This window comes from Pseudophryne corroboree, chromosome 2, assembly GCF_028390025.1.
Source record: "Pseudophryne corroboree isolate aPseCor3 chromosome 2, aPseCor3.hap2, whole genome shotgun sequence".
Lineage (NCBI taxonomy): Eukaryota > Metazoa > Chordata > Amphibia > Anura > Myobatrachidae > Pseudophryne > Pseudophryne corroboree.
The window spans coordinates 152,790,250-152,814,267 of record NC_086445.1 but is presented as its reverse complement, the minus strand read 5'-3'; the positions used below and the strand labels follow the sequence as shown (position 1 = coordinate 152,814,267).

General features: G+C 47.7%; 1 protein-coding gene across 5 annotated transcripts in view; it reads left to right on the top strand.

Moving 5' to 3' along the window:
- The first annotated feature begins 23,198 nt into the window (after window positions 1-23,198).
- Window positions 23,199-24,018, top strand: part of SUPT20H (SPT20 homolog, SAGA complex component) — a 179,133-nt gene continuing 178,313 nt past the window's right edge. For all 5 annotated transcript variants that reach the window (XM_063951846.1, XM_063951849.1, XM_063951847.1 and 2 more), the window contains exon 1: window positions 23,199-23,353. The gene's annotated coding sequence lies outside the window, so the exon portion shown is untranslated. The remainder of the gene's footprint in view (window positions 23,354-24,018) is intronic.

Sequence of the window (24,018 nt, the reverse complement as noted above, 5' to 3'; positions counted from 1 at the left end):
GAATCAACCTATGACCTTTTGTTATAATGCAGGGACGAATTCCTGTGTCCAATGAACAATAAGAATATAGGGACCATTGTACTGTATTTTGTGTAGGGTATAAAAGGACAAGCCGATCTGGGCCAGCTCTCTATTCTCTTCAACGGTTCTCATTGCTGATAATCGGGAGCTGGATATCCAGAAGGCGCATGCGATTGTTTCCCTTTGTGCGTAAGTTTCTCTGCAATCATATTGTCTTTATTGTTATAAGCCATTCTCTCTCGTTCTCTCTCTCTCTCTCTCTCTCTCTCCCCTTTCCCCCTTTTAAAGTAATTGTATCTTTATTGTATTTTATGTGTAGTTACTTGGTTAGGTATTTTATGTTATCTTGGTAGTGTATAACTTGTATTGTATTATTCTTTTGCAATTGAACGTTCATTCATTTCCTTAAAAGGCGTTAGACCCTTAGACCGGTATTGTGTGTTCATTATATTGCAGAGGGTAATAGGAGCGTCTCTATCGCTCAAACAGCTTTAGTGTAAACAAGGTTAAGCAGCGTTATATCGCTACAGTGTTTCAGTACAAGGTCTACAGTATAAGAGAATCCTTTCTGTGTGTTACATACAAGGTCTACTGATTGTTATCTTGTGAGCGTCTGCGCCGCTCGTGATCTCCTCGTGGTCTCGAGCGTCCGCTACGCTGATAGCGTGGCTTTACGGTAGTCGCTCACCTATAGTGTGCCCGATACCAACAGCGTATTCTCGCGAGCGTTTGTGTCGCTCAAGCGGCTCGCTCCCGATACAGCGTCCGCAACGCTAAGAGCGTACCCTTACGGTACCTCGTGCGCCAATTGCGTACTGTGTTCTTTAACCTTTTAGAGTGTTTTAAATAAGATAAATATTAGGCTTTATCAAGGTATTTCAAACATGTGAGCTGCTGCATGTGGCAGCCACCATTCTAGTTGCTAGGAGACAGCCAGAAAACAGATAGGGAAAAGCCGCAGCAGCAACTCTTAACACATACCCCAGCGATAGATAGTTCTTTATGCCTATATGTTCATCCAATCCCACATGTCCCAACAAAGGCTGTAATCGTTCAACAATGCTATCCTCATTGCTACTATTGCCTTTATACAGGAAATGATGCTGCATATGCCATTATTACAAAAACTACATTTTAATCTTTGGATGGAGAAAGAAACTACCTCATGGCTCTAAGTAATGACTTGATGGCTATTGTATAGGCCGTTATCAGTATATAAATGAATTTTCAAAAACTAATTAGAAACGTCTGTAAACATATTGATGATTTAACAAGATTTGGCACCGATTACAAATAAACATGAATGTTATAAATAATTACATATTATTTCCTGTTTTAAAATAAAAATTAAACAAAACAACATGGAACAATGGGCATAAGAAAGAGGGGCTTTTGGAAGGAAGGTGGTACTCTCCTATAGCTACTGTTATTGATACATGTGAATTGTGAAAGAAAATCCATATTTGCCTTTTTAGGTTTAATTAAACTAAATTACTAGATAATATCTATAGATACGGGTTGAGTTTGTTTTGCCGGCTATCAGGATGCCGGCGGTCAGAATTTCGACCGCGTCATCCCATTGCTCGGAATCCCGACAAGGGAAGGTTAGTATACTTACCTTCCCCCCTTTGCTCCTAACCCACCCTCCCTGCAGGCTAAATCTAACCCCCTTCCACCGCAGCCACCTACACCTAACCCCTTCATGCAGCATAAACCTAACCCTCCCCCCCCCTCCACCCCCAGCAGCCTAACCCTAACCCTGCCTGGCGGTGCCTAACCCTAACCCTCCTTCCCGCAGCCTAGCCCTAACCTCCCCGGGGCCCTGCCTAACCCTAACCCGCCCTACGCAGCCTAAACCTAACCTCCACCCTACAACTTACCTCTGTAGTGGGCCGTTGTCTCTTCGTTGGGATTTCGATGCTGGGATACTACACCTATTCGGGATGCCGGCATTTTGAAAAGTGTCGGGATTCCAGTGTCGGTATTCTGACTGCCAGGATCCCGACAGTCCTCACCGGATCCCGTAGCTACAGTATATCGATCATCGGCGGTCCAACGATATCATACCTCCCAACAGTAAGAGATACCAGGTCGGGACTCCTGCACGCAAAAGACGAGCGTTACGAAAAAAGGTTGCAGACACGGCAAACAGGGGAGTGGCTTCATGGGAATGCCGCAATCGCGACACTACCTGCCCCCTCCCCCCATTTTTGTCACAGAGGGGGCATGCCCAGCACTTTATTAGCTGCTGATCAAGCACCCAACCCTCTGTCTCCACTGAATGGGTGTATACGCGACTTGCTGGTCACTTAATGTTAATAGCCAATCTGTAGAGGTCCATGTGCCAAATTTAGTAGTACGAATCAGGTGATACATAATGCAGAATTCTTTCTCCGTAAACGGATAAGAAAAAGTGCCCCATACTAACAAATATTAACATGAAAGGGAGACACCACTGGGTCTTGTCAGACAAGTGGTAATAAATACAGCTGTATAATAGTAACTATCATTATGAGATACAGTGATATTAAAATAACTATACCACTGGCAACTAATGTATGTCTAATGATAAATGAAGCCCTTATACAGTACATTTGGTCTCCTGGAGATAAGTTCAGTGGTTCTTCTTCCACATTCACCATACAAAAAAATCTGCTTCACAACACAAATGGAAAAAAAATTGCATCCCTGCACTAAAACACGTATCAACAGATTTGGCATCCTTAGATTAATTACAATTCCCCATAGCATAACTTTAAAAAAATGCAAACCCCAATCTCCACTTAATTAGCTTTAAAATTAATACCACATTTCACAAACCACAAAATTTTAGTTGTTTCACAAACAACATAATTTTCTTTCCATATATCATATTGCTAAATAATGTTAATGTCTTGGTTATAATGCTCGTTTCCTTCTATACGCAGGGCTGTAATAAGCCTTGAGGGGCCCAGGGCCCTTAAGACAGGGGGACCCAGAGGAAGGGTGGGGGCGGTTGTATAGTAGATGTGCATACCTCCCAAGATGACCCTTTCCAGGAGGGACTAAATGCTCTCTACCTGGACTATGGGGTATATTCAATTGAGGTCGGATCCAATCCGACATGCAGTTGTCGGAATGGATCCGACAAGGTCTATTCATTGCCCATCTCAATTCGACTGTAAAAAAGTCGAACTGAGATGAGGGACTGGAGAGGGGGGAGACCAGCGAGAGACGGCGGACAGTCGCGGGCAGACGGGGGACAGCAGCGCTGCAGGAGTATGTGGCACAGCCGCCAGACCTCACGGCAGCGTCCACCCGGCCACAGCAAGCGGGACCTCACTTGCTGGAGCCGGGTGGACGCTGCCGTCGGGTCTGGCGGCTGTGCCACATCCTCCTGCAGCGCAGTGCTGTAGTGCTGCTGTCCCCCGTCTGCCCGTGGCTCTCCCCCATCTCCTCCTCTCAGGTCCCTCATCTCAGTCCGACTTTTTTTTAAAGTCGGACTGAGATGGTCGGAAACGGGGCCAAAACCTGTCGAATTTGGCCCCGTTTCCATCAGAAGCACGTGAATCGGCAGCTATACCGCTGATTCACGTACTATTCGACAAGTTGAATTCCCTGACTTGTCAAATAAAAAAGCTGGGGACTGAATAGGTCGGAACCCCTTCCGACCTGAAAAAGTCGAAAACTGCCTTCTTTTCGACAAGACAGCCGTTTCGACCTTAATTGAATATAACCCTCAACCTTAATATATGATTGGCGTCACCTGTGTTGAATTATTTAATTGATAAGAAAGGTATTTCTATACAGGTAAATGCAATCATAACTTAAGGGGGAAGTCCAGATAGAGAGCATTATGTCCCTCCTGGAATGGGTTATATTCACAATGCCTGGGTACTGTTTATAGTTCCACCTAATTAAGAGACAACTATTTTATAAAGTTTTCTTGTAGTGGAACAAAGACAATCTTAAAGTACACATATAAAATTAAAGTCTAGTTTATCATGTCACATGCAAGAATAGCAGCAGCTTCTGTAGTACTTATCCTTTCGTTAGCAATTCTGCTAAGCTAAGATACACTCCCAGGGGGCGGCGGCCTAGCGTGTGCACTGCTGCTAAAAGCAGCTAGCGAGCGATCAACTCGGAATGAGGGCCATGGACAATATCGTCCATATTAGTATGCAGGGCTATGGGGACAGGTGACAGGAGGAGTGAAGAAACTGCATTTGCAGTTGTGAATGTGTACGCAGCAAATGTACAATAATAAGCTAAAGTTGCTGCCACCTGGATTTGTATTGAGGCGCCTGGCGGCAGCTTTGCAAGCACCAGTGATTGCGTACAAAGACACAGCAGCCTTCGCAGATCAGTTGATTATTGAAGTTGCGAGCAGGCAGCCCTATGTTCCCAGGAAGTAAGATGCTGGAGACATTGCAGCTGCTTAGGGGATTGCAGTCACAGCCTAGAAACATGCCTCTAAAACGGTCATGACACTTGTTGCCGCCACACCTCTTTACCACCCACAAATGCTCCTTGACTGTTAAACACTTTGTAATAATAAATCTCCCTGAGACTGCTGCTGTAAGATCATCAGTGCGATAATTGCATGTGCAGATCGTCAATAATCACTGAACTACATAAAAATCAGGTTTGCGTAGATCACTGAGGGGCTAATTCAGTAATGCTGAGGCTACCTGCAGTACTAGCAGTCAGGGCCCCTCTGGCATGACTTACCAAGCTACTACTCAGCCACATCACAAAGTCATGCACCCTCTTACACGACCCCTCCCATCAGGTACAAAATGCTGAATTTATGATTGCATTCACCTGTGTTAAAATTAAAAACTAGTGATGAGCGCCTGAAATTTTTCGGGTTTTGTGTTTTGGTTTTGGGTTCGGTTCCGCGGCCGTGTTTTGGGTTCGACCGCGTTTTGGCAAAACCTCACCGAATTTTTTTTGTCGGATTCGGGTGTGTTTTGGATTCGGGTGTTTTTTTCAAAAAACCCTAAAAAACAGCTTAAATCATAGAATTTGGGGGTCATTTTGATCCCAAAGTATTATTAACCTCAAAAACCATAATTTCCACTCATTTTCAGTCTATTCTGAATACCTCACACCTCACAATATTATTTTTAGTCCTAAAATTTGCACCGAGGTCGCTGTGTGAGTAAGATAAGCGACCCTAGTGGCCGACACAAACACCGGGCCCATCTAGGAGTGGCACTGCAGTGTCACGCAGGATGTCCCTTCCAAAAAACCCTCCCCAAACAGCACATGACGCAAAGAAAAAAAGAGGCGCAATGAGGTAGCTGTGTGAGTAAGATTAGCGACCCTAGTGGCCGACACAAACACCGGGCCCATCTAGGAGTGGCACTGCAGTGTCACGCAGGATGTCCCTTCCAAAAAACCCTCCCCAAACAGCACATGACGCAAAGAAAAAAAGAGGCGCAATGAGGTAGCTGACTGTGTGAGTAAGATAAGCGACCCTAGTGGCCGACACAAACACCGGGCCCATCTAGGAGTGGCACTGCAGTGTCACGCAGGATGTCCCTTCCAAAAAACCCTCCCCAAACAGCACATGATGCAAAGAAAAAAAGAGGCGCAATGAGGTAGCTGTGTGAGTAAGATTAGCGACCCTAGTGGCCGACACAAACACCGGGCCCATCTAGGAGTGGCACTGCAGTGTCACGCAGGATGTCCCTTCCAAAAAACCCTCCCCAAACAGCACATGACGCAAAGAAAAAAAGAGGCGCAATGAGGTAGCTGACTGTGTGAGTAAGATAAGCGACCCTAGTGGCCGACACAAACACCGGGCCCATCTAGGAGTGGCACTGCAGTGTCACGCAGGATGGCCCTTCCAAAAAACCCTCCCCAAACAGCACATGACGCAAAGAAAAAAAGAGGCGCAATGAGGTAGCTGACTGTGTGAGTAAGATAAGCGACCCTAGTGGCCGACACAAACACCGGGCCCATCTAGGAGTGGCACTGCAGTGTCACGCAGGATGTCCCTTCCAAAAAACCCTCCCCAAACAGCACATGACGCAAAGAAAAAAAGAGGCGCAATGAGGTAGCTGACTGTGTGAGTAAGATAAGCGACCCTAGTGGCCGACACAAACACCGGGCCCATCTAGGAGTGGCACTGCAGTGTCACGCAGGATGTCCCTTCCAAAAAACCCTCCCCAAACAGCACATGACGCAAAGAAAAAAAGAGGCGCAATGAGGTAGCTGACTGTGTGAGTAAGATAAGCGACCCTAGTGGCCGACACAAACACCGGGCCCATCTAGGAGTGGCACTGCAGTGTCACGCAGGATGTCCCTTCCAAAAAACCCTCCCCAAACAGCACATGACGCAAAGAAAAAAAGAGGCGCAATGAGGTAGCTGTGTGAGTAAGATTAGCGACCCTAGTGGCCGACACAAACACCGGGCCCATCTAGGAGTGGCACTGCAGTGTCACGCAGGATGTCCCTTCCAAAAAACCCTCCCCAAACAGCACATGACGCAAAGAAAAAAAGAGGCGCAATGAGGTAGCTGACTGTGTGAGTAAGATAAGCGACCCTAGTGGCCGACACAAACACCGGGCCCATCTAGGAGTGGCACTGCAGTGTCACGCAGGATGACCCTTCCAAAAAACCCTCCCCAAACAGCACATGACGCAAAGAAAAAAAGAGGCGCAATGAGGTAGCTGTGTGAGTAAGATTAGCGACCCTAGTGGCCGACACAAACACCGGGCCCATCTAGGAGTGGCACTGCAGTGTCACGCAGGATGTCCCTTCCAAAAAACCCTCCCCAAACAGCACATGACGCAAAGAAAAAAAGAGGCGCAATGAGGTAGCTGACTGTGTGAGTAAGATAAGCGACCCTAGTGGCCGACACAAACACCGGGCCCATCTAGGAGTGGCACTGCAGTGTCACGCAGGATGTCCCTTCCAAAAAACCCTCCCCAAACAGCACATGACGCAAAGAAAAAAAGAGGCGCAATGAGGTAGCTGTGTGAGTAAGATTAGCGACCCTAGTGGCCGACACAAACACCGGGCCCATCTAGGAGTGGCACTGCAGTGTCACGCAGGATGTCCCTTCCAAAAAACCCTCCCCAAACAGCACATGACGCAAAGAAAAAAAGAGGCGCAATGAGGTAGCTGACTGTGTGAGTAAGATAAGCGACCCTAGTGGCCGACACAAACACCGGGCCCATCTAGGAGTGGCACTGCAGTGTCACGTAGGATGGCCCTTCCAAAAAACCCTCCCCAAACAGCACATGACGCAAAGAAAAATAAAAGAAAAAAGAGGTGCAAGATGGAATTGTCCTTGGGCCCTCCCACCCACCCTTATGTTGTATAAACAAAACAGGACATGCACACTTTAACCAACCCATCATTTCAGTGACAGGGTCTGCCACACGACTGTGACTGATATGACGGGTTGGTTTGGACCCCCCCCAAAAAAGAAGCAAGTAATCTCTCCTTGCACAAACTGGCTCTACAGAGGCAAGATGTCCACCTCATCATCATCCTCCGATATATCACCGTGTACATCCCCCTCCTCACAGATTATCAATTCGTCCCCACTGGAATCCACCATCTCAGCTCCCTGTGTACTTTGTGGAGGCAATTGCTGCTGGTCAATGTCTCCGCGGAGGAATTGATTATAATTCATTTTAATGAACATCATCTTCTCCACATTTTCTGGATGTAACCTCGTACGCCGATTGCTGACAAGGTGAGCGGCGGCACTAAACACTCTTTCGGAGTACACACTTGTGGGAGGGCAACTTAGGTAGAATAAAGCCAGTTTGTGCAAGGGCCTCCAAATTGCCTCTTTTTCCTGCCAGTATAAGTACGGACTGTGTGACGTGCCCACTTGGATGCGGTCACTCATATAATCCTCCACCATTCTTTCAATGGGGAGAGAATCATATGCAGTGACAGTAGACGACATGTCCGTAATCGTTGTCAGGTCCTTCAGTCCGGACCAGATGTCAGCATCAGCAGTCGCTCCAGACTGCCCTGCATCACCGCCAGCGGGTGGGCTCGGAATTCTGAGCCTTTTCCTCGCACCCCCAGTTGCGGGAGAATGTGAAGGAGGAGATGTTGACAGGTCGCGTTCCGCTTGACTTGACAATTTTCTCACCAGCAGGTCTTTCAACCCCAGCAGACTTGTGTCTGCCGGAAAGAGAGATCCAAGGTAGGCTTTAAATCTAGGATCGAGCATGGTGGCCAAAATGTAGTGCTCTGATTTCAACAGATTGACCACCCGTGAATCCTTGTTAAGCGAATTAAGGGCTCCATCCACAAGTCCCACATGCCTAGCGGAATCGCTCCGTGTTAGCTCCTCCTTCAATGTCTCCAGCTTCTTCTGCAAAAGCCTGATGAGGGGAATGACCTGACTCAGGCTGGCAGTGTCTGAACTGACTTCACGTGTGGCAAGTTCAAAGGGCATCAGAACCTTGCACAACGTTGAAATCATTCTCCACTGCGCTTGAGACAGGTGCATTCCACCTCCTATATCGTGCTCAATTGTATAGGCTTGAATGGCCTTTTGCTGCTCCTCCAACCTCTGAAGCATATAGAGGGTTGAATTCCATCTCGTTACCACTTCTTGCTTCAGATGATGGCAGGGCAGGTTCAGTAGTTTTTGGTGGTGCTCCAGTCTTCTGTACGTGGTGCCTGTACGCCGAAAGTGTCCCGCAATTCTTCTGGCCACCGACAGCATCTCTTGCACGCCCCTGTCGTTTTTTAAATAATTCTGCACCACCAAATTCAAGGTATGTGCAAAACATGGGACGTGCTGGAATTTGCCCATATTTAATGCACACACAATATTGCTGGCGTTGTCCGATGCCACAAATCCACAGGAGAGTCCAATTGGGGTAAGCCATTCCGCGATGATCTTCCTCAGTTGCCGTAAGAGGTTTTCAGCTGTGTGCGTATTCTGGAAACCGGTGATACAAAGCGTAGCCTGCCTAGGAAAGAGTTGGCGTTTGCGAGATGCTGCTACTGGTGCCGCCGCTGCTGTTCTTGCGGCGGGAGTCCATACATCTACCCAGTGGGCTGTCACAGTCATATAGTCCTGACCCTGCCCTGCTCCACTTGTCCACATGTCCGTGGTTAAGTGGACATTGGGTACAGCTGCATTTTTTAGGACACTGGTGACTCTTTTTCTGAGGTCTGTGTACATTTTCGGTATCGCCTGCCTAGAGAAATGGAACCTAGATGGTATTTGGTACCGGGGACACAGTACCTCCAACAAGTCTCTAGTTGGCTCTGCAGTAATGATGGATACCGGAACCACGTTTCTCACCACCCAGGATGCCAAGGCCTCAGTTATCCGCTTTGCAGTAGGATGACTGCTGTGATATTTCATCTTCCTCGCAAAGGACTGTTGGACAGTCAATTGCTTGGTGGAAGTAGTAAAAGTGGTCTTACGACTTCCCCTCTGGGATGACCATCGACTCCCAGCAGCAACAACAGCAGCGCCAGCAGCAGTAGGCGTTACACGCAAGGATGCATCGGAGGAATCCCAGGCAGGAGAGGAATCGTCAGAATTGCCAGTGACATGGCCTGCAGGACTATTGGCATTCCTGGGGAAGGAGGAAATTGACACTGAGGGAGTTGGTGGGGTGGTTTGCGTGAGCTTGGTTACAAGAGGAAGGGATTTACTGGTCAGTGGACTGCTTCCGCTGTCACCCAAAGTTTTTGAACTTGTCACTGACTTATTATGAATGCGCTGCAGGTGACGTATAAGGGAGGATGTTCCGAGGTGGTTAACGTCCTTACCCCTACTTATTACAGCTTGACAAAGGGAACACACGGCTTGACACCTGTTGTCCGCATTTCTGTTGAAATAGTTCCACACCGAAGAGCTGATTTTTTTGGTATTTTCACCAGGCATGTCAACGGCCATATTCCTCCCACGGACAACAGGTGTCTCCCCGGGTGCCTGACTTAAACAAACCACCTCACCATCAGAATCCTCCTGGTCAATTTCCTCCCCAGCGCCAGCAACACCCATATCCTCCTCATCCTGGTGTACTTCAACACTGACATCTTCAATCTGACTATCAGGAACTGGACTGCGGGTGCTCCTTCCAGCACTTGCAGGGGGCGTGCAAATGGTGGAAGGCGCATGCTCTTCACGTCCAGTGTTGGGAAGGTCAGGCATCGCAACCGACACAATTGGACTCTCCTTGTGGATTTGGGATTTCGAAGAACGCACAGTTCTTTGCGGTGCTACTGCTTTTGCCAGCTTGAGTCTTTTCATTTTTCTAGCGAGAGGCTGAGTGCCTCCATCCTCATGTGAAGCTGAACCACTAGCCATGAACATAGGCCAGGGCCTCAGCCGTTCCTTGCCACTCCGTGTGGTAAATGGCATATTGGCAAGTTTACGCTTCTCCTCCGACAATTTTATTTTAGGTTTTGGAGTCCTTTTTTTACTGATATTTGGTGTTTTGGATTTGACATGCTCTGTACTATGACATTGGGCATCGGCCTTGGCAGACGACGTTGCTGGCATTTCATCGTCTCGGCCATGACTAGTGGCAGCAGCTTCAGCACGAGGTGGAAGTGGATCTTGATCTTTCCCTAATTTTGGAACCTCAACATTTTTGTTCTCCATATTTTAATAGGCACAACTAAAAGGCACCTCAGGTAAACAATGGAGATGGATGGATACTAGTATACAATTATGGACGGACTGCCGAGTGCCGACACAGAGGTAGCTACAGCCGTGGACTACCGTACTGTGTCTGCTGCTATTATAGACTGGTTGATAAAGAGATGTAGTATGTATGTATAAAGAAGAAAGAAAAAAAACCACGGGTAGGTGGTATACAATTATGGACGGACTGCCGAGTGCCGACACAGAGGTAGCTACAGCCGTGGACTACCGTACTGTACTGTGTCTGCTGCTAATATAGACTGGTTGATAATGAGATGTAGTATGTATGTATAAAGAAGAAAGAAAAAAAAACCACGGGTAGGTGGTATACAATTATGGACGGACTGCCGAGTGCCGACACAGAGGTAGCTACAGCCGTGGACTACCGTACTGTACTGTGTCTGCTGCTAATATAGACTGGATGATAATGAGATGTAGTATGTATAAAGAAGAAAGAAAAAAAAACCACGGGTAGGTGGTATACAATTATGGATGGACTGCCGAGTGCCGACACAGAGGTAGCTACAGCCGTGGACTACCGTACTGTACTGTGTCTGCTGCTAATATAGACTGGTTGATAATGAGATGTAGTATGTATGTATAAAGAAGAAAGAAAAAAAAACCACGGGTAGGTGGTATACAATTATGGACGGACTGCCGAGTGCCGACACAGAGGTAGCTACAGCCGTGGACTACCATACTGTACTGTGTCTGCTGCTAATATAGACTGGATGATAATGAGATGTAGTATGTATAAAGAAGAAAGAAAAAAAACCACGGGTAGGTGGTATACAATTATGGATGGACTGCCGAGTGCCGACACAGAGGTAGCTACAGCCGTGGACTACCGTACTGTGTCTGCTGCTAATATAGACTGGTTGATAAAGAGATGTAGTATGTATGTATAAAGAAGAAAGAAAAAAAAACCACGGGTAGGTGGTATACAATTATGGATGGACTGCCGAGTGCCGACACAGAGGTAGCTACAGCCGTGGACTACTGTACTGTGTCTGCTGCTAATATAGACTGGTTGATAAAGAGATGTAGTATGTATGTATAAAGAAGAAAGAAAAAAAAACCACGGATAGGTGGTATACAATTATGGATGGACTGCCGAGTGCCGACACAGAGGTAGCTACAGCCGTGGACTACCGTACTGTACTGTGTCTGCTGCTAATATAGACTGGTTGATAAAGAGATGTAGTATGTATGTATAAAGAAGAAAGAAAAAAAAACCACGGGTAGGTGGTATACAATTATGGACGGACTGCCGGGTGCCGACACAGAGGTAGCTACAGCCGTGGACTACCGTACTGTACTGTGTCTGCTGCTAATATAGACTGGATGATAATGAGATGTAGTATGTATAAAGAAGAAAGAAAAAAAAAACCACGGGTAGGTGGTATACAATTATGGATGGACTGCCGAGTGCCGACACAGAGGTAGCTACAGCTGTGGACTACCGTACTGTACTGTGTCTGCTGCTAATATAGACTGGTTGATAATGAGATGTAGTATGTATGTATAAAGAAGAAAGAAAAAAAAACCACGGGTAGGTGGTATACAATTATGGACGGACTGCCGAGTGCCGACACAGAGGTAGCTATAGCCGTGGACTACCGTACTGTACTGTGTCTGCTGCTAATATAGACTGGTTGATAATGAGATGTAGTATGTATGTATAAAGAAGAAAGAAAAAAAAACCACGGGTAGGTGGTATACAATTATGGACGGACTGCCGAGTGCCGACACAGAGGTAGCTACAGCCGTGGACTACCGTACTGTACTGTGTCTGCTGCTAATATAGACTGGATGATAATGAGATGTAGTATGTATAAAGAAGAAAGAAAAAAAAACACGGGTAGGTGGTATACAATTATGGATGGACTGCCGAGTGCCGACACAGAGGTAGCTACAGCCGTGAACTACCGTACTGTGTCTGCTGCGACTGGATGATAAATAATGATATAAAAAAAATATATATATCACTACTGCAGCCGGACAGGTATATGTTATATAATGACGGACCTGCTGGACACTGTCTGTCAGCAGAATGAGTTTTTTATAGAATAAAAAAAAAAACACCACACAAGTCACACGACGAGTGTTTAACTTTTTCAGGCAATCACAATATAGTATACTACTAACTATACTGGTGGTCAGTGTGGTCAGGTCACTGGTCAGTCACACTGGCAGTGGCACTCCTGCAGCAAAAGTGTGCACTGTTTAATTTTAATAATATGTACTCCTGGCTCCTGCTATAACCTATAACTGGCACTGCTCCCCAGTCTCCCCCACAATTATAAGCTGTGTGAGCACAGTCAGATATATACATAGATGATGCAGCACACTGGGCTGAGCAGTGCACACAGATATGGTATGTGACTGAGTCACTGTGTATCGTTTTTTTCAGGCAGAGAACGGATTATATTAAATAAAACTGCACTGTCTGGTGGTCACTGTGGTCAGTCACTAGTAAACTCTGCACTCTCTACAGTACTCCTAAGCTCCAGTAAATCAAGTGTCTCTGTCTCAAATCAATCTCACTCTCTCTCTTCTAATCTAAATGGAGAGGACGCCAGCCACGTCCTCTCCCTATCAATCTCAATGCACGTGTGAAAATGGCGGCGACGCGCGGCTCCTTATATAGAATCCGAGTCTCGCGATAGAATCCGAGCCTCGCGAGAATCCGACAGCGTCATGATGACGTTCGGGCGCGCTCGGTTAACCGAGCAAGGCGGGAAGATCCGAGTCGCTCGGACCCGTGAGAAAAAACATGAAGTTCGGGCGGGTTCGGATTCAGAGGAACCGAACCCACTCATCTCTATTAAAAACATTCACCTCATCAATCATTAATTTGTCCAACACAGGAGACCGCTGGGGGGGTGTTGTAAATATCGGGAGCAGTAGGTGTCCAGAGGGAGCGCGGCGTGGGGGTGCAGGTGATGTGCACAGCGTGTAGCCCAGCCAGACGGAGGCAGCCACGGGAGGGGGTGGGTGGAGGGGTGTTTTATGTGCGCATCAGTTTCCGACACTTTAAGGGCCCCATACACTACAATGATCTCATGTCGGAGGTGATCGCAGGCGATCACCCCGGCAGCCTCGCGGGGGGCAGGATCGGCCAAGATACATCGTATGCTGTCCATTTGCATACGATATATCTTGACAATCCTGGGCGATCCCAAGCCATGCCCCCCAGTCGGACCAGATTGAATGTGCAGCACATTCAGTCTGGAGGATCCGATCCGATGCTCACAGGAACACGCATCGGAACGGATCGGTTCAGGAACACCTCTAAAATGCCCGATTTCAGCCGATATATCGGCCCGAATTGGGCTGAAATCGGGTATTATCGCTCTAGTGTATGAGGCCCTTTTGTTCCTTAAGTTTAGGCTGAGATTCTATCATAACTGTCTGTGGGCACTAGGCATATTGCTGGGTACACAGCAAATGATATATCACATGATCAATTGATCGGATGATACTGTATATCGGTCACTGATCGGCGGTTATATACAAACGATATGTTAGTGAACAGCATCATTCACAGACATAGCGCGCCGGCTGTGCTGCACAGACGATGACCAATATATCTGGGGCATTGTTCTGTGTGTATGGCCGATCCGCGATAGGATGGCTGGCTAGCCTGTCATGTAGGTGGACTGGATGATGTAAATGCTCACATGTCCTGGGATCACTGGTATGGGCGGCGTCCGTGTGGGACTGTCAGCATCAGCGAGGGACAGTCAGGATGAGAGCGGCTTGCCTTGGAGTCCTCATGGGATCAGAGGTGTTGTCGGGAGCAGCAGTGTTGTCCTATTGGGAGCCAGTGTCAGCGTGGGACAGGTGTGGTGGAGTAGGCAGCGGTGCAGAGCAGACAGTACAGATCCTGGATAGTGTGCGGTGGCAGCCTGGCGAAAAAGTTACACGAGTGTCTGCACAGAGTGTAGTCCCTGCTTGGCTGCTTAGTGTATATAGGGGCAGATGTATTAACCTGGAGAAGGCATAAGGAAGTGATAAACCAGTGATATGTGCAAGGTGATAAAGGCACCAGCCAATCGGTTCCAATATGTAAATTAACACTTAGGCTCTGATTGGCTGGTGCCTTTATCACCTTGCACATATCACTGGTTTATCACTTCCTTATGCCTTCTCCAGGTTAATACATCTGCCCCATAGTACCTTATTGGAGATTTTAGAAATTTTTTTTTTTTATTAACTTTTACTGAAATGGGCAGTAGGGAAGGTGTTTAAAAAAAAAAAAAAAAAAAACTATAGCAATGTCTCCACCATTGTATGTGCTTTTTTAATCAGCTTGTAGGGCTAGTTTCTGCAATTTAGATTTTGTAAAATGTCCACCTGAGAACCGAGCCTCCCAGGCTTGCATTGGGCATGGCAGTGTGTGTAATAATTACCGTGTTGGGCTGTGTGTGTAATCTATTAAGGGGGCCAAAGTATGTAATGTATTGTGGGCAGGGCCAGTTCTATACCTTGTGCCCTGGGCGAAAGTTTCCTTTGGCGTCCCCGACAGGTAAAACAGAGTTGGTGCGTTTTACCTGCAAAAATAGGGGCATGGCTTCAATGGGAAGGGGTGTGTCCACAGTTATGGCTGCTGTAGTTTTGCCCCCAGTAGCTGTGCCCCCTGTAGTTGTGCCCCCAGTAGCTGTGCCCCCTGTAGTTGTGCTCCCAGTAGCTGTGCCCCCAGAAGTCGTGTCCCCAGTAGCTATGTCCCCAGTAGATTTGCCCCCAGTAGTTGTGTCCCCAGTAGCTGTGCCCCCAGTAGATTTGCCCTCCAGTAGTTGTGCCCCCTGTAGCGCCGTTTAGAAACACAAAGAAAAAAAAACATAATACTCACCAGCCCCGCTCCTGCTTCTCGACTGCTGCTGTGCTGCCCTCCTTCTCTGGCCGCCTGCTCTTCTCTATGGGAGAGACGTCATGATGTCTCTCCCATAGCAGCACCGCACAGACTCTAGAGGTCAATTATGACCTCTACCATCTGATAGTGGCGCGGCTGCAGAGGGCGCCCACACAGCCCATGGCGCCCGCCCTTCTTGCCCGTGCTTAGAACCGCTCCTGATTGTGGGGGCCAATGTGGTGTGATTTGTTTTGTTTTTTTGGCCCAATGTGTGTACTTCATTGTGGGAGCTAATGTGTGTTATTAGTTTTTGGTCACTGCTTTTGTACTTCAGCGTTTTTCAACCTCTGTTCTCAAATGTTCACATACACATTCCAATTTTTCACATACACAGTTATACCTCAGGTTCCATCATTAACATCATTTGAAGTTCACTCTATCAGGATTTTCAACCCCTTCTCTCTGCGTGTTGTAGCAATCTATCACTCTCCTGGGCAACCCAAACAACAATTTCTAGAAGATTTTTCTGCCTGGCTCCCACACTTCTTATCCTCTGACATCTCCACCATATTATGGGCAATTTCAATATAGCTCTTGACAGTCCACAATCTGTTCCTGCCTTCAAACTCCTCTCTCGAACCTCCTCTCTTGGCCTCACCCAATGGTCCGACTCCTCTACTCACCAGGAGGGCTACTGCCTAGATCTTGTGTTCACCAGACTCTGCTCAGTTTCTGAATTCATTAATACTCTTTTCCCTCTCTCTGATCACAAGCCTCCTCTAACCCCGCAGAAATACAAACAATATACATTTTCAATGACTTTCCACTTCTCTGCAACAACTGCTCTCACCAATTTCTAGATTTACAACACCTGAGACTGCTGTATCCCACCTGCACCAGACTCTAGAGCGTGCCCTTGATGAAGTGGCTACAGCTACCCATCACACTCCACGTAGACTTAGATGCCAACCATGGCACTCTAAATCAACAAGACACCTACAAAAACTGTCACATTAAGTAGAACGTCAGTGGCGTAAATCTCAGAATCCAAGTGACGTTCTCACATATAAGGCCACCTACCACTCCTATCGTCAGGCCCTGGACACTGCCAAACAAACATATTTCCAATCTCTCATCTCTTCTCATGCCACCAACCCCAAGCAACATTTTAATACATTTATATCACTTATTTACTCTCCTTTACCTCCCCCACTAGCTACTATGCGTGCACAAGAACTTGCTTCCTACTTCAAGGATAAGATTTATAAAATCCGGGAGGAAATGGTATGCTCTAACTCAGCCAGTGACCTGCTCAATTCCCTACCTGAACCCTCTGGCACTTTCTCTTCATTTGATCCTACAAGTGAAGATGAAGTATCAACACTCTTTTCATCCTCCTACTCCACTACCTCTCCTCTTGATCCTATACTCTCACAAGTCCATAAAACTTTGTCTCCTGTGCTTATCCCAACCTTAACTAAAATCTGTAATCTTTCTCGCTCTACTGGTATATTTCTTTCTCTGTTTAAGCATGCAGTGATTACTCCCATTCTGAAAAAACACAATTTTGACCCAAATACTCTCTCTAACTACCGTCCCATTTCTCAGCTCCCATGTCTCTCCAAGCTACTTGAGAGACTTGCCTACACTTGCCTTACACACTTTCTCAACTCCCACAACTTATAGGATCTACTTCAGTCAGGCTTTCGTGCCCAACACTCCACAGAGACGGCACTGACCAAAGTAGTGAATGATCTGGTCACTGCTAGATTGAAAGGCCATTACACACTTCTTATTCTTCTAAATCTCTCTGCTGCTTTTGACACTGTTGACCATTCTCTTCTCATACAAACACTACAATCCCTAGGTCTTCAGGACACAGCCCTTACTTGGTTCTCATACTACCTATCTAATCACTCTTTCAGTGTTCACTTATCTGATATTACCTCTTCTTCTCTAACTCTATCAGTTGGAGTACCGCAAGGCTCAGTCTAAGGTCCTGTGCTTTCTCAATCTATACCTCATCTCTTGGTAAACTAATCAGCTCCTTCGGATTTCAGTATCATTTGTACGCTGATGATACTCAAATCTACCTATCCCCCCCAGATTTATCACCATCTGTATTGGTTCATGTCACTGAATGCCTTTCTGCCATTTCAGCTTGGATGTCATCTCGCCACCTCAAACTCAACATTTCCAAAACAGAATTAATTATTTTCCCACCAGCCAAGATTAGTTACCAACCTGATATCTCCATAACTATTGACAATGCGACTATCCACCCTACCCCACAAGCTCGCTGCCTAGGTATTACCCTTGACTCTGAACTGTCCTTTGTTCCCCACATTCAATCTGTCTCTAAATCATGTTACATGCACCTAAAAAACATCACAAGACACTGCAAAAACTGTAATCCATGCACTCATCTCCCACATAGATTATTGTAATAGTCTCCTTACTGGTCTTCCCAAACATAGTCACTCACTACTACAATCCATTTTAAATGCAGCTGCGAGGCTAGTCTTCCTGGCTAGACGTTCTTCGTCTGCTGACCCGCTCTTTCAGTCCCTCCATTGGTTACCGGTATTCTACCATGTTAAATATAAAATACTTTTACTTACATACAAGGCTATTAACCAAACTGCACCATCATACATCTCTTCACTCATCTCAAAATATCTCCTTACCCGACCTCTCCGCTCTGCGCAAGATCTGCGTCTCTCATCCACATGTATTACTTGTTCCCACTCAAAATTACAGGACATATGGGCTAATTCAGTAAGGATAGCAAATTCTGCTAATCAGCAGAATTTTCTATCCTTTGGATCGCATGCTGGGGGCCGCCCATCATTGAGCAAGGCCGCCCAGCATACTGACCGGCGCCTCCCCCCCTTGATGAAGCAGAAATTGCAAGCGCCTCCCTATTTCTGCTTCATCGTAAAAATTCTTGATGCCTCCTGCCTGCGCAGCTTAGGAGACCTGGAGCCATCTTACCCATCGCGGCGACTGCATGTCACGTCACCCAGATGCCGTGATCACACCCATGACACCCCCCATTCGCGCCTCCCACCCTTTGTGGTCTCCTCCCTGGAAACGGAGCGTTGCGCCCCCCCCCCCCCCCCCGACCGCCTCTGCCTGATTGACAGGCAGAAGCGTTCGCTTTTTCTGAGCCCCCCCGCAGAAAGTGCGGATGCATGCACAAGATGGGCGTAAAAATTAGTAAAAATTTCGGTTGGATCGCGATCTGCGATCCAACCTGAGTTAACCCCTTTATCCGGGCTTCCCTCACTCTGTGGAATGCCCTCCCACACACAATAAAGGGACACATACACTACAACAATATGTCTGAGGCTGAAGTCGGATGTAATTTTCCTTGAACTCCCCCGGGACCTTCCCGGGAGTGATTCCATACGATTTGGTACTTTTGTGCTATTTTTGCATAAGATATATCATATGCGATTGATGAAGCCGCTATATACATCGCATGCAATATATCGTACGGCATACAATTGTACCATAAGATATATCTGATGGGCTGGATAGAGGGCTACGGGGACTGGGAGTGTCCTGAGAATGCCAGTCACACTTCCCTGTGATACATCACATACGATATATCACATGCACAAAAACACACTTTTTTCATCCAATTCCGATATATCAATAGTGCAGCATCAACGACCTAGGGGATCCTATCCGACAGTCATGGGGACGCGCATCAGATTGGATACGATCTAAAACACATACGATTGTACACAATTTCATACAATATATCAGACGGATATATCGGAATCTTATGAAATCGTGTAAAATCGTACTAGTGTATGGGGCCCTTCAGACTCACCTCTAGTCTCCAAACCTTTAAAAGTCCCCTGAAAACTCACCTCTTCAGACAAGCCTATCAAATTCTAGACCGACCAACATAACCTTCAATGCTTCCCTATCTAATTACATCCTCTCTGTACAGTCCACATAACCTCACATATTTTGTCTTCCAACATTGCAGGGTGATCATATCATACAACCCATTAAGAACCTAGCAATCTGGTGGACCATTATGCAATAGGTACCATCTATCCTTGTGTATCAGTGCCTATTTCCCTATAGATTGTAAGCTTGCGAGCAGGGCCTTCCTACCTCTGTGTCTGTCTGTTTTTGCCCAGTTTTCTTCTTTAACTGTTGTTCTAATTGTAAAGCGCAACAGAACATGCTGCTCTATATATGCAGGGGTTAAAGTGAGCCGGAACGGGCCGGAACTGCGTTCCGTCAGTTCCACCAGGAGACGGAACGCAGTTCCGCCTCCCCCGGCTCACCTAACCCGATGTCCCGGGCGGCGCTGCAGGGAGATGCCGGGCGCCCGCTGAGATCGCGTTACCAGCGGGCGCCCGTCTCCCTCTCCGCAGCGGCAGCCGTAGGCAGGAGCTCAGTACTGAGCTCCGGCTTCCGGCTCTGTCAGTGCGCGCTATGGGAGAGACGTCATGACGTCTCTCTCATAGTGCAGAGGAGCGGGCGGCGAGAGAGGACTGCGGCGGGAGCGGGGCTAGGTAAGTATAGTTCTTCCCCCCCCTCCCTCTCTCCCTCTCCCTCCCTCCTATATGTGTACCACAGGCGTTTCTACTGGGGGCCTTTACTACTGGGGCAAACTACAGAGGGGCAAACTACTGGGGGGCTCTAGTACTGGGGGCAAACTACTGGGGGCCTTTACTACTGGGGCAAACTACAGAGGGGCAAACTACTGGGGGGCTCTAGTACTGGGGGCAAACTACTGGGGGGCTTTACTGCTGGGGCAAACTACAAGGGGCAAACTACTGGGGGGCTCTAGTACTGGGGGCAAACTACTGGGGCAAACTACTGGGGGGCTCTAGTACTGGGGGCAAACTACTGGGGGCCTTTACTACTGGGGCAAACTACAGAGAGGCAAACTACTGGGGGGCTCTAGTACTGGGGGCAAACTACTGGGGGGCTTTACTGCTGGGGCAAACTACAAGGGGCAAACTACTGGGAGCATTACTACAAGGGGGCAAGCTACGAAGGGGCAAACTACTGGCAGCATTACTACTGGGGGCTAAACTACAAGGGGGCATAATTACAGGAGCTAAACTACTGGGGGTATAACTACAAGGGGGCAAACTACTGGGGACATTACTAACTTTGGCAAACTACATGGGGGCTAAACTACAGGGGCTAAACAACTGGGGGCACAACTGCAGGGGGCATTACCACTGGGGGCTAAACTACATGGGGCAAACTACATGAGGGCAAAACTACTGGGGGCATTACCACTCAGAGGCTAAACTAGAGGGGGGAGTAAATTGCTGGGGTCATAACTGCAGGGGCATTACCAGTATGGGCATGACTTCTGGGGCTAAACTACAGGGGCTAAACGACTAGGGGCAATACTACACAGGGGCATTACCATTAAGGGCATTACTGATGGGGTGCACAGCCAATGAGGGCATTGTAAAGGGGGCACTTCATAAGGGGCACTACTGTTGGGGGCATTGCATAAGGGGCACTACTACTGTGGGCATTGTATAAGGGATGCTACTGCTGGGGGCATTACTGTATGGGCCGACAAAGAAGCTGCGTTCCCGGTCCGCCCTCCGTCGCTCCGCCCCTACCATCGCCGCCGCACTGGAAGCCCAGGTTCCAGACTCCCAGCTGCAGCGGATCTGGGACCAGGCCGGCTTTATTATCCCTGCCGCTGCATCGAGCTTCTGTGACCGCGGCACTACTAGTTCAAATCTGTCGCTGATTGGCTGCCGGTCCTCAGCAGTTTTGAAATATTAGCACCGTGGTCACAGGAGCTCGATGCGGCAGCAGGGATAATAAAGCCAGCCTGGTTCCAGATCCACTGCAGCCGCCCTCAGCCTCTTCTGCCGCCCCGCCCTCGGACCTCTGCGCACCTACAGCCTCCTCCTCCGCACTATCTCCGAGGCCCACAGCCTCCACGTCACGCCTACCACAGCCTACTCATCCACAGCACTGCAGACCACCGCCGCTGCTAAACAGGTAATCTAACCTGCTGCCTTTCTCTCTCCCTAGTCCCTACTGTATTCCCCTGCTGTCACTTTCCATATCCCTGCTGTCACTTTCCATGTCCCTGCTGTCACTCTCTCTGTCACTCTATAATGTGAATTTCGGCTCATTCTCTGTGCTATAATGTGAATTTTGGCTCATTCTGTGTGCTATAATGTGAATTTCGGCTCATACCGTGTGCTATAATGTGAATTTCGGCTCATACTGTGTGGTGTAATGTGAATTTCGGCTCATACCGTGTGGTGTAATGTGAATTTGGCTCATACTGTGTGGTGTAATGTGAATTTGGCTCATACTGTGTGGTGTAATATGAATGTGGTTCATACTGTGTGGTATAAATGTGAATTTCGGCTCATACTGTGAGCTATAATGTGAAAGGGGTCCTACTATTGTGGTGCATAATGTGTATAAGGGGTATATGGTGTGGTAAACTACACTGAAGGGCACGCCCCCTTTTGCGTGGCCACGCCCCCTTGTCAGGAGTGCGCGCGCCTTCGGCGCGCACATAATTGCACCCTTCACTTTTCCATACCCCCACTTCAAAATTTCCACTTGGGTACTACTACTGTGGGCATTATTACTATTGTGTGACCACGCCCCTTTCTTTTTGAGACCACACCCCCTTTTTGCTGCGCGCGCCTACGGCGCGCGCAATACCTTTATTTCATGGGCGCCGTGGGGAGGGGGGTGAGTTCCACCACCTCTCTAGGACCACTTTAAGCACTGTATATATGAAACTGCTAATAAATAAATAATAAATAAATAATAAATGTGCTGTTGACCAGAGTCGCCTGCAAAGCTGCCGCTGTCATCACATTAATTATAGTGTGTGCTCTTTAGAATGCCAGCCCATTATGTAAATTGCAGGAAGATTTGGCACACTTCACAACGATGATCTGCCAGTGTGTACAGAGGAAAGATTAATTGTCCAATGGGGGGTCATTCCGAGTTGTTCGATCGCTAGCTACTTTTAGCAGCCGTGCAAACGCATAGTTGCCGCCCACGGGGGAGTGTATTTTCGCTTTGCAAGTGTGCGAACGCGTGTGCAGCCGAGCAGGACGAATAAGTGTATTGCAGTTTCTGAGTAGCTCTGGACTTACTCAGCCCTTGCGATCACTTCAGTTTTTTTGGTCCCGGAATTGACGTCAGACACCCGCCCTGCAAACGCCTGCGTTTTTCCAAACACACCCAGAAAACGGTCAGTTGACACCCACAAACGCCCTCTTCCTGTCAATCTCCTTGCGATCGGCTGTGCGAATGGATTCTTCGTTAAATCCATCGGCCAGCTACGATCCGCTTTGTACCCGTACGACCCGCGTGCGCATTACGGTGCATACGCAAGCGCAGTAGTAACCTGATCGCTGCGAAAAACGGCAGCGAGCGATCAACTCGGAATGACCTCCAATGTCCACAACAACATATATATCTGCAGATGACAGTGGTGGTTGGTCAGTGTGTACCAGCTACATATATCTGCAGATCGGTTGATCTGCAGATATATCTTTATGTTTGTACCCAGCATTAAGTAACATCAAGATACATTTCTCAGCCTAGCTTTTGTATGGACAAACTTCATGGCTATGACCATTTCCAGAGTCATTGCTCGCTGTCTCGCCCTCCCCGTTGAATAAAACTCATGGAAATTGAATGTCACCGCAATGCTTGCCGGGAGATGTAGTCTCCTACCTGTTTCGCTGCTGCTACTGTCCCTCTTTCTCAGCGCTGCCGCCTGCTACTAGATCCGGGCACCACGGAGCAGGAAATCGGGCTGGCGGCGGCGGCTGCTGCTGTTGTTGTTCCCCCAGGTGAAGGTAAGCAGGACGGGCTGGTCAGTGCCACCACTAGATACAGGGAAGATAGATGCATTGTCCTGTGGCCAGGCAGCGATATATTGCTATTGTCACTCACAATATAAACGACCCTATCTGTTGCTGCTGAGACTTCATTGAGATCTGCCTATTGTGTACTCCCAGCTTTCCCTGTGCACTAGTCTCTGCTCAGCTAGTAGTGCTGGGATGTGAGTAGTTACACATCAGGCCTAGCATTGCCCTCACACATTGTTGGGATGCTATTGTATTACCAGCTTCCTGGTGGTAAATGTATGAAGTGGTGCTAAGTCCTATTTCCTGTTTTATTACTCCTCCATGTTATTACAGGCAGACAACAGACATCAGAAAACATTGCGCTAAGTGTTACAGTCGCTAAGGGGCCCATTTATCATCCAGTATTAGTGTATTGGAAGTCAGCCACAAGTATTAGGTATCACCAGAAAGTGTGAAGGAGGAACTGCAGCAGATATCATCCATTCCCGCCGGCAGCCGCATCCCACGTAGATTTCTGTGGGGTATGCGATGCTGCCAGATTTACCAATATCTGGAATGCAAAGCATTCCCGATATTTGCCCCCACAGCTACCGCCATCTATAGATGGGCTACAGATTGCGGCTGTACTTCCGTCAGGGTTCACCAAGAATCCT